The 16897-nt window shown below is 29.1% G+C and overlaps 2 long non-coding RNA genes across 2 annotated transcripts; one reads left to right on the top strand and one right to left on the bottom strand.

Moving 5' to 3' along the window:
* Nucleotides 1-1617: 1617 nt before the first annotated feature.
* LOC140443541 (uncharacterized) lies at nt 1618-4588 on the bottom strand. Its single transcript, XR_011951231.1, has 3 exons — nt 4224-4588; nt 3879-4123; nt 1618-3819 (listed from the first exon to the last, which is right to left on the bottom strand). It is a non-coding gene; the product is annotated as an uncharacterized lncRNA (long non-coding RNA).
* An 8212-nt stretch (nt 4589-12800) lies between these two features.
* On the top strand, nt 12801-16446 carry LOC140443540 (uncharacterized). The gene is made up of 3 exons (XR_011951230.1): nt 12801-13122; nt 13223-13467; nt 13527-16446. It is a non-coding gene; the product is annotated as an uncharacterized lncRNA (long non-coding RNA).
* Nucleotides 16447-16897: the final 451 nt, after the last annotated feature.

Below are 16897 nucleotides of genomic sequence, written 5' to 3'. Positions count from 1 at the left end.
TGATTGGAGATTTGAATAACGTTTCGGAAACCGGCCGTTAATATTGTGACAACAACTGGTCAGTATTTAAATAATTGTTTTGTCATTCTTATGTCAAGTTTTATGTGAATAAAAATTGGTATAAATACTTTCCGTTGCAGCATTCTCGAATTTAGGGCTCTTAACAGCACCCACCTATTTATCAACCATATCCATATAATTTCGTGGACTTGGAAAACGGTAATGCTTGCTAGTAGTATCGATGCAATCTTGAACACAACATCTTCTTTGTTCATTTCTTCGTTTTTCCATTGGTATTACATATAATGTGTTCGATGCCATAATAAAAAATTGTCTAAAATTGTACCTTTTTGCACGACTTATATAAAATTTTTTAAATTATAAAAAATAAAACAAATACAAATATGGCGCCGTATTTGTCTAAACTCAACCACAGTATAGATAACAACCAGTATTCTCACTCTACCGCGGTACCTTTGATCTTTTTAGACAAAATTCGGTGACCTTGACGCCATATTTTCTGGACGAAAACCGTGGACTGGCCCTGCACATATGGACGCGACAGAGACGGCTTTGATTTATTTAACAAAATTGATTTTAATTTCAACCAATTTCAAAACTCTTCTTGCTACTCTTTCATTCTTCGAGAAATTAAAAAAAAAAAAAAACCTAAAATTGTTTTGCGTTGTATTTATGATTTTGTTTTCTAAAGTTTCACAACTATTTGTTACAGAACTGTCTTATACACTATCAAAAAAAAATCAAATGGAGAGTTATGCAACAGTTTTTAATAAATATGCTAGTTTTAAAGCTGTATGGTTATAAAGTAGAATAAAATGCAAAGTTTCATTTCAAAATTCAAATACAGAGTTTGAAATCAGTTAATATATTTTAATTATATCTCACTAAAAACACAAGAGGATGTGAACAAAACTCCTAAATATGTATATTGATTAGTGATTGATCTTACCTGTTCATTGTAATAGACTATTTTGACTTGTTATTTCGATATAAACGATTAAATAATGTGATGATGTTGATGTTTCCAAATAATCATTTTATTATTTTTTCTTTTAGTTTTGTTTTCATATTTTTGAGTAGGGAAATTTCTGTTATTGAATTTTAATAAATAGTACAAACGTACACGGCTAAATAAAGTTGTACAATATTTGAGTGGACTTTGTTTAAAAGGTGACTAAAAGTTATGGTACTAAGTCGAGAAACATGTTTTAATAATATTCGGCTTTACAGCTAATATGTCAAAATTCTTTTGAAAGAGAATGTCAAGTATACCTACTTATAAAGTCAGCAGAATCACCAGTAGGGATTTTTAGATTACCAAATGTGTCACCGGTTCTATTTTTATATACATTAACATATTGATATACAGTTTTAGCCGACAAATTAGTTACACTTTTTGAGTAGCTGTCTGGTATATTATTTTTAAATAATATATTAGGGCTGGGTAAACAAAATTTGCTACACAAAACATTTTTGTAAAACTTTTGGCCCCTTGAAGTACATTAAGAGACATCCTGTTTAAACTGATTACTGAATCTTCTACCTCTTGCCTTTTTTCTAGACTGTAAAATTTGAAAATTTATGAAATTAGCTAAATTTAACGAAGGACAAAATTTAGATGTAAGTGCCATGTAGTCTTCAATTGTCACATTATCGACACATTTCTTTTCTGTAGAATGTACAGAATGTTTTCTGAATTTTTTATTTAAATAATGGTTTTCCTTCCATAATTTTATAACTGTACTTCATAGCACAATTTTTCTTTGAGTTTTTTCTTACAATCCTTGTTGATGTACATTAGACGTCTAACGGAATTGTACAAAGTGCTAAAAGTAGCGTCATCCTGTTAATGGTAAGAATGTATTTGTGGAAATAAAAAATAAATTTTTAAATGAACTTCATTTATTATTACATGTTGCATTAGATATTACATTTATTTGTTTATTTAATAATAACAAAGGTGACAGACCCACTGTCAAAATTAGACAAAAATACATTGTAGATAAATACAATTACAGATAAAAATCAAATATACATGTATAAAACAAGTACACATTAAGTTTACAAAGTATCATTTTGTAGTTTAAAATTTCAGAAGTTAAACAAATTATATCTCATGAGCACTGGTTTGCATGTATGAGAAGTCAGATCATACCTATATTTGAACCATAATTAGTTCTGCGATGAGATATATGGAAATGTAAATTCTGAAGAAGTGGATTATTCTATAATTAATTGCTTTTGTTCAAATGTGATTTTGAATGATATTTTACATTTTTGTTTACTTGATCTTGATTAATGTCAATATAATTAATTATTAATTAATTAGAAGAAACACTCTAATACATTTTTATGGAATATGATCAGATATTTTAGTTATATCTCACTAAAAACATAAGATAATGTGAAGAAAACCCCTAAATGGGTATATTAATTATTGATTGATATTATCTGTTCATTGTAATAAAAAAGAGTATTTTGACTTATTATATTGTTATAAACAAGTAAATAATGTTTTATTGATGTTTCCAAATAATCAATTTATTATTTTTTCTTTTGGTTATATTTTCATGTTTTTCAGTCTTGAAATTTCTCTTCATGAATTGTAATGAATATTATAAACATACACAGCTAAATAAAGTTATACAATATTTTATTTTAATAATATTCGGCTTTGCAATTAATATGCCAAAGGAATATGAAAAGAAATTAGCTAAAGGAATTTAGGAGTATGGATTATTCTATAAACAATTGCTTTTGTTCAAATGTGATTTTGAATGATATTTTACATTGTTGTTTACTTGATCTTGATTAATGTCAATATAATTAATTAATACTCAATACATTTTTATGGAATATGATCAGATATTTTAGTTACATCTCACTAAAAACATAAGATAATGTGAAGAAAACCCCTAAATAGGTATATTAATTATTAATCGATATTATCTGATCACTGTAATAAAAAAAGAGTATTTTGACTTTTTATATTGTTATAAATAAGTAAATAATGCTTTATTGATGTTTCCAAATAATCAATTTATTATTTTTTCTTTTGGTTATATTTTCATGTTTTTCAGTTTCAAATTTCTCTTCATGAATTTTAATGAATAGTACAAACATACACAGCTAAATAAAGTTCTACAATATTTTAGTGGAAATTGTTCACAAGGGTGGCTAAAATTTATTGTACTAAATAGAGAAACATATGTTTTAATAATATTCGGCTGTACAGCTAATATGTCAAAATTCTTGTGAAAGAGACAGTCAAGTATACTAATAAAGTTAATAAAATCACCAGTAGGCATTTTTAGATTACCATATGTCTCACCAGTTCTATTTTCATATCCGTTAAATATGAATATACAATAGTATCTCACAAATTGGTTACACTTTTTGAGTATATGCCACATATTTCACAACTATGGAATTCTTAAACATTTTTTTATTAAATATCCACACAAATAGGTTATAAAATTTCAATTTTTCAATTGTCAATATACTTCTTTTCTGTAGACTGTAACTTCTGAAGTTTATTTTTTAAATAATGGTTTTTCTTCCTTAATTGTATAACTGTACTTCATAATACATTTTTTCGGGGAGTATTTATTGATAATTGTTGTGACACTTGAGTTGAACTTGGTGTTACTGGAAGTGTAGTTACATGTTCAGGTTCTCCATGGAATATGTTGTTTTTACCAGGAGTAATAGTAATATCCTGAAGTACAGTTATAGTGGATGGTTTATGTTTAATACTAACATTTTTCTCTATATCCATAGCTGAACTTTTCACTACTTCTAAAAGAAAAAGAGAAAGCTTACATATGTGTTACATCTTAATTATTTATTTTATTTACCTTCATTAATAGGACATCTTGGAAGACATGTTTTGGACTACTGCAGAATAAGTATGATCAAAAGTTGATGAGCCCTCTGTTAAAGGAAAGTTTGTGAGAACTGCAGAAGGTTGTAATCGATTTCTCATATCATTCAGAAACATCTTATTGTCGAAATGAGTACCATAAAGACGATGACTTCTATGTAAACGTTCTGCCTTATTCAATAAATCTTCTCGTCCACATGCCATTAACCAAATTTTTGCCTAAATACAAACATTTTTTTAATACACGATGAAACGTTAATAAATAATATAACATCTTAACATCTGTAATACACAATTTTAATCCTAATTTAACACTCACCTATTAACATCTTTTGGAAAGAAAACAATACTTTTCCTAGAATTATTACAACACTTTGTAGCTGCACAAGTGTGGCAAGGCTTTTTGTTTTTATTTTTGTACATATCGACGTACTTATACAACGTAATTGCGAAATAAAAAATGTATAAAGTTTATTTGTATCTATAAATACACAAAAAGTAAACAAATACAATGGCCTCTATATTATTAGATTCTAACTCGATGATATTATCAAAGAATATAGACGCTTATAGAAGAATCATTCACTGTTATTTTTGAAAGTGAGCAAAAAGTGGGATATAGATAAGGAAAAGTGGGACGAGTGGAACGCACGTGTTGCACGTGGTACCACTAAGGAGCGGTCATGTCAGCTGCGGCTCTACCATTGCTTCTAAAATATGAAAGAGTGGGGCAATAAATGCAACTTTAGATATTTTTATATGTAGATGCCGCGTGGTCGTAGAATAGGATTAAATTTTTGCGTTTTATAAAATTTTTTAAAGAAAATAATATTATTTTACCTTTTATTAATAATTTAATCTTTTTAGAAAAATTATTATGATTCAAAGTTTTAATTGAAATATGTACAAATCTTAAGTATAAATCAGTTTAAGACTATTTTGTAATAATTTCACCAATATTCATTCATTGTGAAAATTATGTTTTAGATACTACTAGTTGTTATTTTAAAACAAGATTAAATAGTACCCATACAGCGTAAAAACTTTCACATATAGGTACTATTCATTAAAATGTACTGTTAAAGTTTATTTTGTTATTTCAAAAATAAATCAGGAATGCTTTTTGTTGTTATTGAAAAATTATGGATGAAATGGAAGTTTGGAAGTTTTGGCGAAATGGAAAATTTCATAATTTAGTAAAAAGTTTCATTGAATACTTTTTTTTTTAAATTGAAATTTTTTAAAAATGTTTCGTTAATTTCTGGGCAGAAAAACAGTATAATAAAAAGTTATGTGACGGTTTTTCGTTGTGTTGGAACAAACCAATTTTTAATTCAAAGTTATACAATTAAAAAAATAAATACTTTGAATATTGTAAACATCATACATTTTTAAGTTTTAAAATTAAAAATTTAAATTGACAATAAATATTTTATTGTGAAAAAACAAAAAAAAGACAACAAAAAAAAAGTTTGCAAATCAATGACATCGAAATTTGTTTCGGCGTAGATGCAAAGTTACCCGTTCGCACTCCTTTCCCACTTCCCCCTAACTACATATTTCATTATGAAATTTTCATGATAGATTTAAGCCGACGGCCACGGCACCACGCTGTGAGTTTATGCAGCCACCCTCTTAAACCGTAACCAAATCGCCCATTTGAACTGCGCTTCTATAAGCGTCTATATTCTTTGATATTATTTATCTATGACAAATGACAATGGCCAATGACCAATGAGAGCCGTCAAATTTTTCGGAGTCCAGAGAAAATGGCGTCGCTGTCTGCGCGAGTAAAATGCGCGAACTTTCGCGCCAAAGCGCAGTGGGAATACTGGTTGTTGTCTATACTGTGACTCAACTTTGAATTGACCACAGCACACTCCCTCCGCGCAGGAACGAGACTAGCAGCGCCACCAAACAAATGGGAGCGAAATCCGAACGTGATTTGATCTTGGCTATCCCTGTTACCAATCTAGGTGTAATTTTATTTATGGTTTTATACTGGAAATAATTTAATTACATTTATCACCTGTACTTACAAAAAATTGTTTTCTCTTACTTTCATATTTTCTATGAGCAACACTATTTTCTATTTACACTTTTACACCACATAATATACAAACATGGTACAATGAACAAGTCCTATAAATTTACCTATTTCCCTCTTACTACACTATCATAAAACCCTTTTATTTTGTTCCATATGTTTAAAACTTTTTTTACAATTCAAGATGATTACAAAAAGACAAAACAAAATTAAATTTGTAATGGCGTACCAACTACTACCAACACCATTATTCATTCATTTTTCATTAGAGAGTTTTTGTGCAAGCAAATACGTATACGTAACGTATCTTTTTGACATATAAGCATGCGCATTAATGGTTGAACTAACGTATCTAGATACGTATTACCTAACGTAACGGGCTGGTACGTTACGTTCATACGCATCCCTATCGAGCCGAAGGTAACCGAATGCACAAGGGAATCTTACACGATTACCAAAATTTCAACATCCACATTTCATAAGCACACTGGTATGTGTATTTTTACATTTGTGGTTACGTATATTTGTTTTGATTTTTATAAATAATGGAAAGCAGTAGAAAACGACTTCACTTAATTCAAAAGCGAAAAATATTTTTAATGGTATCAAAATTAAAGCGGCAGTATAGTCGTGCAAGATGTGGAGAAGAAGGGCATCTTCTATGTCTTCGTCTTCTTCATCATCAATAAAGGCACCTACATTTAATATCGCGTCCATATTAAAAATTAAAAATTCAAGTTTTTATAGAAAACAACACCAAAATTTCAACACAAAAATATAAAGTAAACTGAGATATTTAAGAAACGATAAATAATAAAGCAAATAATAAACTGAAAGATCATTACCACGAACAAACTGTGATAATAAATGGGTTTTGTATTCTTGTGTACTCTGGTGACGTAACTCAAGCATCCCCACCCCAGTCGGAAGAGGCAACCGTAGTAAGTCTACGAACCGTGACCATAGTCATGAATTCTATACCACTATCCGTTCACTCAGCTTACTCAGAATCCTAGCTTTAAGTGAGAGCCTCTCACTATTAAGAGATTAAATACTTTGCTGATTTTTTAATTGAAAAAAGAAGAATAATCATAAATAATGGGTGTACATTCATTAAAACTTTTCATTTGTAAATATTATTCTCTTTTTGAAGTTAGACTTCTATACGCGCGGTCGACGTTGGAAATTTGCAAGAGAGTGAATCGGTGAAATCATTACATATATGTAAGATATGAGTAAGAAAGAGACAGAAGATATATTTTCTCTCTCTTTCTCTATCGGGAATAAAAATGTTCATTTTGTATAATATTTAATATTTTATATATATATATATATATATATATATATATATATATATATATATATATATATATATATATATATATTTATATATATATATATATATATATATATATATATATATATATATATATATATATATATATATATATATATATATATATATATATATATATATATAAGTGCACTCGTAAGTGAATGGGATGTTTTCGGTCAATTTGGAGATAAAAAAGACAAGAGTTGTGCTGCTTTATCTATTTTTTGAAGACGTTTCGCCCACTGTTCAATGAGCATCATCAGTTCATCTAAAAGAGTGTTATTAGCGATACATCTAATATGAAAAACAATTAAGTAAATGATCTTAACTTTAAAAGATCTGTAGCTTTAAAATGTTATTATTGTGAAGAAACATCAAAAATTAATCTACTAAATACATCAGCAAAAACACAGAAACACAGAACGCCCGAAGATTCCCAATTTAAGTAATTTTATATTAATTTTTTTTTAATTTAACTTTTGAAAACATTGATTGATTATAAAATCTATCAAAAAATGTAATTGTCAATTTTGAAATGTTATATTAAGGGCCGGTTCTACAATGCGAGTATATACTGAGAATAAAGTTATACTTGGAATAACTTCATAAATGGTGTTCTACAAACAAAGAATAAACAAGGAATAAGATAATCAGAGTATATCTATAGAATAACTTTATCCCTCCAAAGTGAAGCAGATATACCAAGTATAAATTTATACTGCATTTCCATTGGTCGGTCAGGGGTTGTCAAATCTGAGATATTTTAACCTCACTTTATGCCATTCGATCTTTGAACTGCGGTTTTGTTTGTTTTTATATATAAATTAAAAAATTTTGATATAGATCCAGTTAACATTAATATTTTTGAATCTGATGATGAAGATTTTGAAGAAAGAATACCTAGGCTAAAGCATCCAAAAACTTTTAGAATTCGGTATGAATTAGATATATATTTATGTAGCATTTGAAGTTTTAAAGAAATTAAACTTTTAAGGACTAATTATTTTGAAGAGTTTGACGAATAAAAATTCTTCTAGGCGCAATAGACTGCACCCACATCCGTATCCAATCACCAGGTGGAGATCAAGCTGAATGTTATAGAAACCAAAAAGGATATTTTTCATGGAATGTTCAGACTGTATGCGATGCAGAATTGAGAATAATGGACATAGTGGTGCAGTGGCCAGGATCAACACATGATCAAACAATTTTTAATAACTCTAGATTGAAAGCTCGCTTAGTAGAAAGAAAATTTGGTACAAATTCTGTTCTGCTGGGCGACAGTGGATATGGTATTAACAATTATTTGATAACACCTCTAGCAGCTTCAAGTCAACCTGCAGAAATTTTATTTAACGAGTCAAATCAGAACTAGAAACTGTAGAAAGATCTTATGGAGTGTGGAAATGTAGATTCCCTATTTTATTTTCAGGTATCCGAGTATCCCTTGAAACTTCCCAGGCTATTATCGTAGCAACTTCAATTTTGCATAACTTAGCAATGAATGAAAAAGATGGTGAACCGCCAAATGAGGTGCATATTAATGAAGAATTGCATGAAAATAATGTGTTAGAAAATAGTGACATCATCATCATAAATAATCATTTTGTGGATTTGTTATAAAGAAATATGAATAAAATTCTTTTGGAAAAAAATTTTTAATTTCGATACATTATTAGTAGCCCGATCAATGAATATAACATTTTGCCAAAAACAAAAAAAATAAATCAAGGACGAAAATTTGGGAATAGATAGCTGAAACTGTCTATTACTAAATAAATAAAAGTTTACAATCCTAAAGTACCTTTATTTTGAAAAAAAAAATCAACATGGTTGATTGAATATAATAATGGTTGAAAAATATTGATATGTTTTAATACAACACAGCGCAAATTTTATATGCTTACAAGTAATATAAAATTTTAAATATGAATATTGCACAAACATTTTAGATTGTAAATGCAAAGAAAATTTTAATTTAAATGACGAAATATGACGAAAAATATTTGTTGCTCTTAAAAACTGTATGTGTTTAGTTTTAAATATATTTTTCTAAATTAAATCAATTATAATTTACACTACACCACACCAACAATAGCCAGCACCCTATTACTAACACCCCATACTTTTATGTCGGATTCTTCGGGACTCCCACTTTGTGGTTTTCTTCCAAAGCATTTTAGCTGTCCTTCCTGTACCACAATTAGAATTAAATTTTATTGACAATTTCAACCACTCCTTATCTTTCATGGCACTTGTTGTTGTGTCAGTTTTCTTTTTCTTACATTCTAAAAACAAAATTAAAATTTCTGTATATGTAAAGTTGTTACATCTTTTTTTTATCCATTTTATATTAATTTTGCAAAATATAATAATATAAACGTAGAATAAAACCAGATAAAGCGAATCAATTTCTTTAAATTTTAAACAAATTTTACAGTAGTGATGGCTGCCTAATACTGGAACTGATTACCTGGAACTGATCTTTACGGTTGGAACCGTGGAACAACCGATCCACTAGAAAACATATAGGTCCAAGTACGAGTACGAGTCCGACTGCACGAACACCGAACACAAACTCAGCGTTTACAGTTATGACAACCGCCAAATGTCACTGTCAATAACAGTTTGAACTAATTTTGAGAATATCAGATCTACTATTTCATTTTTCATTAGTGTTCTGTGGTTTTACCCAGAATAACTATTCCGCTGTCGATTTCACAATGTAGAACCAGTATTCCATAGCACACTACCACCTAGCATTGAAACTTCCGTGTTAAGGAATAAAACAATGATTGGCGCATCACCTAGTGATCGGGCGCGTAACTATATATACATGGCGCTAAATTCAAAAGTTTAGTAATATTACCTAGGATTGTGAACTCATTTTAAAGTAAAGGAAAATCGATATAATCCTAAAATAACAAGAAAAATCCTTATCCTATAGGATAATAAATATTTTTCGTATACTTTTTGGGTTTTCTTGTTATGTTGGGACTATATTTATTTTCCATTACATTAAAATGCCAAAGTGGTTAAAAAAATTAAAGAATAAAATATAGAATAAAATCTTTATTTATAAAAATGTTACAAGAAATGTTATATGTGTTACAAGAAATATTAATAATACAAGCCACGTGTAGTATAATTTAGTTTTCTTAATGTTGTGACAAGAACTGGTCAGTATTTAAATAATTGTTTTGTCATTCTTATCAAGTTTTATGTGAATAAAAGACATTTTACTACAATTTTATTCGCATAAATTTACAATGGGGAAGTACTTTAGACCAGATAAACTAGAGGCTGATCCAAACTGTCAAACTTCCACCAAAGAATTCAAACATTGGTAAGTATATAACATTCAAGAATTTTTTAGAAAGCAATGAATCTAAAGATAAATCCCTAGAAGATAAAGATAAGTACATGCTTTTAAAAAATTAATCTACGATTACATAAGCGAAGCAATCAATCTGGAAAACCAATTGCTTTTTTCACACATACCCTCACAGAATGAAAACATTATGCAATTGAAAAAAAAGCAAATGAGTTGAAGTATTAAAAAAAATGCAGACATTATCTGGTAGAAAAGCAATTCTAACCAATTACAGATTAAATCACTATTTGGTTTATATAGAATGACGGTATATATCAAATCTAACAAGGAGAACTAGCTTTACTTCTAAAAAACAAAGGATAAAAACAATGGATGAAAAAAACGAACAATGGATAAGGTAAATAATTTATTTCTAAGGTATGCTTAAAGTTTTCACCCAGAATGTAAGCTTTGCTAAAACCTGATATAGTAACTTTATTTGCTCAGTATAAACTCCAAACAACAGAGGATAATAATGTTTTTATGCCTGAAATGACAAACACAATTACAATCAACAGATTTTTTCACCAGTATGTCACCTTAAGATCAGTCATCCCATCCCTATCATCAACAGAATAGGAAAGATCCCTGTCGACACATTCAAATTTATTTATTCATAACTCTGAACGCCTTACCACTGTCTGTGTGGATGCAGGCTAATATACGGGACAAGCCGATTAAATGTTACAACTTACAATATACAAAATAGTGGTTAAGTACACAGTGTTTTACGATAATAAAATTAAATAATGTGAAATAAAAATATATTATGTACACAAACACATGCATGTACACACACACACACACACACACACACACACACACACACACACACACACACACACACACACATATATATATAAAATTAAACATGTAATTACATTTTAAAACCTATAAACCCAACAGTTAGTTCTATGATTCTAAAATCCAGCACAATAAAGGTGGAAAAATAACATAACAAAAATAAAAATATATGTAAAGTATTACCTAGTTACAATAAAAACATGAAGTATTTTACACAGTTAAGTTTCCAAACTCTATGGTACCAGTAACTCTTCTACTAATATTTATATATTTATTGAGGGACATATTAAATATTTACATTTAGGTTGTTTAACAAAGATAAGTATCTATTCACTGGGCTATTAGCACCATAGGTTGTTCTACAAAATGGAACATTAAAAGTACATAGATGAGGCAAACCATGGTAATATGGTACTCTAAGACCAATCTCACTCACAAGAGAGGGACAGATCCCTCCTCACACTTAAAGCAGGCAAGCTCATATACCTCTCCATGATAGTGTAGTCATGGTCTGCTAATCTAATCCAACTTTGAAAGGCGCACACCTGTAGAAATTTATGCCGAACCCTCTCTAAGGTGATCCTTTTTAAGATAGTTGTTGAACCACTACCTACAAATAATTCAAATACTAAGCTAAGTAAGACTGGTTTTATAATATATAATTTTAGGTTAAATTTATAAACTAATTTGTAAAAGGTCAGATATAATGTGAATAAAAATATAGGTCAGTGGTATAATAGTTCTTACCTGGTCCTGGTAAAAACAAACTCGGAACGGCTGGTCTCGTAATACCGCTATTTCCAACATTGACTATATCTTCCTCTTTAAAACGACTAGCGCATACACGAAATTTGTTATAAATAGTTTCTTTTGCAGCATTCTCTAATTAGGGCTCTTAACAGCATTCACCCATTTATCAAACATATCCATATAATGTCCTGGACTTAAAAAACGGTATCGCTTGCCAGTAGTATCCATGCAATCTGGAACACATCTTTTTTTGTTCCTGTTCTTCGTCTCTACATTGTTATTCCATGTAATGTGTTCGATTCCATAATAAAAAATCGTCGAAAATTGTACGATTTTGCACTATTTATATAAAAAAAATTTAAATTATAAAATAAATTATAAGAAATAAAACAAATACAAATATGGCGCCGTATTTGTCTAAACTCAACTTTGACTTGATCACAGCACAGCACACTCCCTCCGCGCAGGAACGAGACTAGCAGCGCCACCAAACGAATGGGCGCCTAATCCGAACATGATTTGACCTTGGCTATCCCTGTTACCAATCTAGGTGTAATTTTATCTATGCAGTATTCCCACTCCGCTTTGGCGCGAAAGTTCGCGCATTTTACTCGCGCAGACAGCGACGCCATTTTCTCTGGACTCCGAAAAATTTGACGGCTCTCATTGGTCATTGGCCATTGTCATTTGTCATAGATAAATAATATAGAGGCCATTGTATTTGTTTACTTTTTGTGTATTTATAGATACAAATAAACTTTATACATTTTTTATTTCGCAATTACGTTGTATAAGTACGTCGATATGTACAAAAATAAAAACAAAAAGCCTTGCCACACTTGTGCAGCTACAAAGTGTTGTAATAATTCTAGGAAAAGTATTGTTTTCTTTCCAAAAGATGTTAATAGGTGAGTGTTAAATTAGGATTAAAATTGTGTATTACAGATGTTAAGATGTTATATTATTTATTAACGTTTCATCGTGTATTAAAAAAATGTTTGTATTTAGGCAAAAATTTGGTTAATGGCATGTGGACGAGAAGATTTATTGAATAAGGCAGAACGTTTACATAGAAGTCATCGTCTTTATGGTACTCATTTCGACAATAAGATGTTTCTGAATGATATGAGAAATCGATTACAACCTTCTGCAGTTCTCACAAACTTTCCTTTAACAGAGGGCTCATCAACTTTTGATCATACTTATTCTGCAGTAGTCCAAAACATGTCTTCCAAGATGTCCTATTAATGAAGGTAAATAAAATAAATAATTAAGATGTAACACATATGTAAGCTTTCTCTTTTTCTTTTAGAAGTAGTGAAAAGTTCAGCTATGGATATAGAGAAAAATGTTAGTATTAAACATAAACCATCCACTATAACTACTTCAGGATATTACTATTACTCCTGGTAAAAACAACATATTCCATGGAGAACCTGAACATGTAACTACACTTCCAGTAACACCAAGTTCAACTCAAGTGTCACAACAATTATCAATAAATACTCCCCGAAAAAATGTATTATGAAGTACAGTTATACAATTAAGGAAGAAAAACCATTATTTAAAAAATAAACTTCAGAAGTTACAGTCTACAGAAAAGAAGTATATTGACAATTGAAAAATTGAAATTTTATAACCTATTTGTGTGGATATTTAATAAAAAAATGTTTAAGAATTCCATAGTTGTGAAATATGTGGCATATACTCAAAAAGTGTAACCAATTTGTGAGATACTATTGTATATTCATATTTAACGGATATGAAAATAGAACTGGTGAGACATATGGTAATCTAAAAATGCCTACTGGTGATTTTATTAACTTTATTAGTATACTTGACTGTCTCTTTCACAAGAATTTTGACATATTAGCTGTACAGCCGAATATTATTAAAACATATGTTTCTCTATTTAGTACAATAAATTTTAGCCACCCTTGTGAACAATTTCCACTAAAATATTGTAGAACTTTATTTAGCTGTGTACGTTTGTACTATTCATTAAAATTCATGAAGAGAAATTTGAAACTGAAAAACATGAAAATATAACCAAAAGAAAAAATAATAAATTGATTATTTGGAAACATCAATAAAACATTATTTACTTGTTTATAACAATATAATAAGTCAAAATACTCTTTTTTATTACAATGAACAGATAATATCAATCAATAATTAATATACCCATTTAGGGGTTTTCTTCACATTATCTTATGTTTTTAGTGAGATATAACTAAAATATCTGATCATATTCCATAAAAATGTATTAGAGTGTTTCTTCTAATTAATTAATAATTAATTATATTGACATTAATCAAGATCAAGTAAACAAAAATGTAAAATATCATTCAAAATCACATTTGAACAAAAGCAATTAATTATAGAATAATCCATACTCCTAAATTGCTTTAGCTAATTTCTTTTCATATTCCTTCCCGTTCACTTCTTCAGAATTTACATTTCCATATATCTCATCGCAGAACTAATTATGGTTCAAATATAGGTATGATCTGACTTCTCATACATGCAAACCAGTGCTCATGAGATATAATTTGTTTAACTTCTGAAATTTTAAACTACAAAATGATACTTTGTAAACTTAATGTGTACTTGTTTTATACATGTATATTTGATTTTTATCTGTAATTGTATTTATCTACAATGTATTTTTGTCTAATTTTGACAGTGGGTCTGTCACCTTTGTTATTATTAAATAAACAAATAAATGTAATATCTAATGCAACATGTAATAATAAATGAAGTTCATTTAAAAATTTATTTTTTATTTCCACAAATACATTCTAACCATTAACAGGATGACGCTACTTTTAGCACTTTGTATGATTCCGTTAGACGTCTAATGTACATCAACAAGGATTGTAAGAAAAAACTCAAAGAAAAATTGTCCTATGAAGTACAGTTATAAAATTATGGAAGGAAAACCATTATTTAAATAAAAAATTCAGAAAACATTCTGTACATTCTACAGAAAAGAAATGTGTCGATAATGTGACAATTGAAGACTACATGGCACTTACATCTAAATTTTGTCCTTCGTTAAATTTAGCTAATTTCACAAATGTTCAAATTTTACAGTCTAGAAAAAAGGCAAGAGGTAGAAGATTCAGTAATCAGTTTAAACAGGATGTCTCTTAATGTACTTCAAGGGGCCAAAAGTTTTACAAAAATGTTTTGTGTAGCAAATTTTGTTTACCCAGCCCTAATATATTATTTAAAAATAATATACCAGACAGCTACTCAAAAAGTGTAACTAATTTGTCGGCTAAAACTGTATATCAATATGTTAATGTATATAAAAATAGAACCGGTGACACATTTGGTAATCTAAAAATCCCTACTGGTGATTCTGCTGACTTTATAAGTAGGTATACTTGACATTCTCTTTCAAAAGAATTTTGACATATTAGCTGTAAAGCCGAATATTATTAAAACATGTTTCTCGACTTAGTACCATAACTTTTAGTCGCCTTTTAAACAAAGTCCACTCAAATATTGTACAACTTTATTTAGCCGTGTACGTTTGTACTATTTATTAAAATTCAATAACAAATTTCCCTACTCAAAAATATGAAAACAAAACTAAAAGAAAAAATAATAAAATGATTATTTGGAAACATCAATAACACATTATTTAATCGTTTATATCGAAATAACAAGTCAAAATAGTCTATTACAATGAACAGGTAAGATCAATCACTAATCAATATACATATTTAGGAGTTTTGTTCACATCCTCTTGTGTTTTTAGTGAGATATAATTAAAATATATTAACTGATTTCAAACTCTGTATTTGAATTTTGAAATGAAACTTTGCATTTTATTCTACTTTATAACCATACAGCTTTAAAACTAGCATATTTATTAAAAACTGTTGCATAACTCTCCATTTGATTTTTTTTTTGATAGTGTATAAGACAGTTCTGTAACAAATAGTTGTGAAACTTTAGAAAACAAAATCATAAATACAACGCAAAACAATTTTAGGTTTTTTTTTTTAATTTCTCGAAGAATGAAAGAGTAGCAAGAAGAGTTTTGAAATTGGTTGAAATTAAAATCAATTTTGTTAAATAAATCAAAGTCGGCTCTGTCGCGTCCATATGTGCAGGGCCAGTCCTCGGTTTTCGTCCAGAAAATATGGCGTCAAGGTCACCGAATTTTGTCTAAAAAGATCAAAGGTACCGCGGTAGAGTGAGAATACTGGTTGTTATCTATACTGTGGTAGAACGCTCGGAAGGTTATACTTGGAATAAACTCAAGTATAAGTTATACTCAGAATAGTTATTCTCCAATTTATACTTGGATTGTAGAACGAAATTTTGAAATGTTATATTAACAACGGCACGGCTAGGGTTCTTGACTGTTACGATCATATCATGCAAAATGAAGTATTTGAAAGCTCGAATGCCAGAACTGACAATCAGCTGGTGAGATTGAAGGAAAAGTTTTGTAGATGCCAACATAAATGTTATGATATAATAAAAGAAGTTGAAGAAGAAACCAATAATTAAAAGTAGAATACGGAAGAATCAATTTTGTAGTATTAGTGCATGGTAAATTTGGCTTAAGTTGCTGATATTAGTTCTCTTATTTAATCCATTAGGTTGTTTCAAAATATGACACATCTCCATAAACTGTCTCTTATAAGATTACGTTCTCTACAG

The sequence above is a fragment of the Diabrotica undecimpunctata genome, chromosome 6, assembly GCF_040954645.1.
Source record: "Diabrotica undecimpunctata isolate CICGRU chromosome 6, icDiaUnde3, whole genome shotgun sequence".
Lineage (NCBI taxonomy): Eukaryota > Metazoa > Arthropoda > Insecta > Coleoptera > Chrysomelidae > Diabrotica > Diabrotica undecimpunctata.
Note: the sequence above shows the minus strand (reverse complement) of the source record. Positions and strands in the feature narration are given on the sequence as shown.